The following is a 2492-nucleotide window of genomic DNA, read 5'->3' as shown; positions in this document are numbered from 1 at the left end:
TGAGTTGGAACTAATTTGTTGGCTCTTAATATTAATAACAACAACACACATATACACTGTGTTGTTGAGTTAATTCTAACTCATAGTGACCTGCTATAACATTTATAAGACTGTAAATCTTTGTAGGAGCAGAAAGCCTCTTCTTTCTCTGGAGGAATAGCTTGACTTGAACTGTCAACCTTGTGATTTTCAGTCCACACTTCACATATATTTTTGTAAATGTCACTGGTTTTGCTTTTCTAGGGAACGCAGCCTATGACAGGTCTCGAGACAGAAGCAGTATCAGCAACTTGACCTGAGTATTTCTTGGAAATGCAAATTCTTGAGCCAGACCTCAGAACAGCTGAATCAGAAATAAGGAATAGGGTCCAACAATCTGTCTTTTAATAAATCCCCCAATTGCTGTCTGATAAACACTACTGACCGTTATTACCCTAGGTAAGAAAAAAAAAAAAAACATATGTAGGCAAGGTGTTTTACAAAAAATGATTTCCTAATTTTTCATTAATTTAGCAGTACTTATTTAAGACTATGTCCTCAAAGGCTCTGAACATAGCAATTCCTAATCTTCTTTAAGTGGCTAATGGAAACCTGTTTTGCCACCTCAGAATACATGCTTTTAGTCTAATAGCATGGTTCTAGGAATAATTTATTGCTTAATTAATCTTCTATTATTCTCTTTCTCAAAGTGTGGAAACATAATTTGTGCAAGTTCCTCCAGGTTTTTCACATAATTATAATATGGTCTTTGCATTTCCATTTTAATTGGTAGTAGAATTGATATGATGCTGAAAACTGTTAAATCAAAATTGTTAAAGATTACACATCCAAGCAGCTTCAATGCCTACATAGTGGTTTATCTTGAGAGCAAAAAAATTTTCCTTGAAACCTTTCACACACTCACACATTTGCTCCTGAACTTTGTCCTCTTTACCCACCATCGCCACCATTCAGGTTACTGACAAGGAGATGTTGTATAGGTTCTTGTTGTTGTAAAGTGCCATTGTGCTACTTCCAACCTATAGTGACCCTGTACAGGGTTTCTGAGGAGCAGCTGATGGGTTTGAAACACCAACTTTATGGTTTGAAGTCCTGTGCTTATCCCACGGAGCCACATCAAGAGTATATGTTCTTATATTTCGTCTTTTCTTACAGTGGGGTCTGTAAACTCAAACTAAAATATGTTACTTTGCTACTTCTTAGGAATCCATTCCTCATTTTTTTCTATTTTACTTAGATCTTCATGTTGAATTTTCTCTCTTCTTGTCAATTGTTTTAGACTTAGGACACCATTCTGAAAATCAATGGATTTTGAACAATATAAGAGAGTAGTCAGAGTAGAAAAATATTCATTCATATTGAGATAAATACTTAAAGCATGTAGTTTCATTGTTGGTGCAAGTCAATATTCAATAAATGTCAGCTTCCTTCCTTTCCCTGATTTTTGACAGGGAAGCATTTTGTAGAGTATGCCAGTAGAATGCATTTATATTCAAGGAGAGCCATACCTCCTCAATTTTCTGCATTAGTTAAGATTTATTCAATAACAATTAGCTTCAGAAATAGTAAAGCATTAAATATAGAGTAGATGAGTTGATATAGTTAGGTCAGAAAATGTTATACTTTCCGCACTGAAATTTTAATAGCTACAGACACCAAGACTTAGGACCTTGTCATACGTAGATAACAGCAAGATGTTTTGGCCCTGGGCAAGGGATACTGGAACAGGAAAGAGTTTGAATGAGCTAGCCAAGTCTATAAGCAGTCAATTGGTGGTATTAATAATCAAATTAAGGATAAACAGTGCACAATGGCAGGATTTCTCAGTTACAGTCTTTCTCAGAACTAGGTGGGTAATTTAGTTATAGATTAGGAAGATATATTCAATCAGTTCACAGGAATATAAACATGTAAAGTTTCAGGAATTCTGGTGTGGTGCTGTAGACTAAGCACTTGACCACCAGGTTGGCTTGACCTGCAAGGTTGGTGGTTCAAACTCAGCAGCTGCTTCTTGGAAACCTTATACAGGGTTATTGTCGGTCGGAACCAACTTGATGGCTCTTAACAACAACAATAACAACAAAGTTTCAGGAGAGAGTGGTCCGGGACAAATTTCCATAGTCTCCACTAAAACTAGTCAGAACCCAGAAATCAGGGACATAGGTCAAAGATAGCTAAGACTGACTGTTCTTTATACAATAAGTAGGGAAAGGAGGACCTAGGAATCATCCCTGGAAAACCAGTCATTCTAAGTTTATTTTGATTCCAGGCATATTTTAATAGTATAAAAGAATCACACTAGTTTTACTAATGACTATTTTTCTCATTAATTCAGGCACTTGAAAAGAAGGCGTTTCCTGACAACATGTGAAATAAAGACTCAATTGTGAGCAGTATCAAGACTACTGGCTAAAGCAGTGTGGTGAGTCCAGGGGACTCTTGGACCCAGAGTCAGTGACATAGCCACAGAGGACTAGAGTGGAGAGTGAAGC

The sequence above is a fragment of the Chrysochloris asiatica genome, unplaced genomic scaffold (assembly GCF_000296735.1).
Source record: "Chrysochloris asiatica unplaced genomic scaffold, ChrAsi1.0 scaffold00163, whole genome shotgun sequence".
Lineage (NCBI taxonomy): Eukaryota > Metazoa > Chordata > Mammalia > Afrosoricida > Chrysochloridae > Chrysochloris > Chrysochloris asiatica.
Note: the sequence above shows the minus strand (reverse complement) of the source record.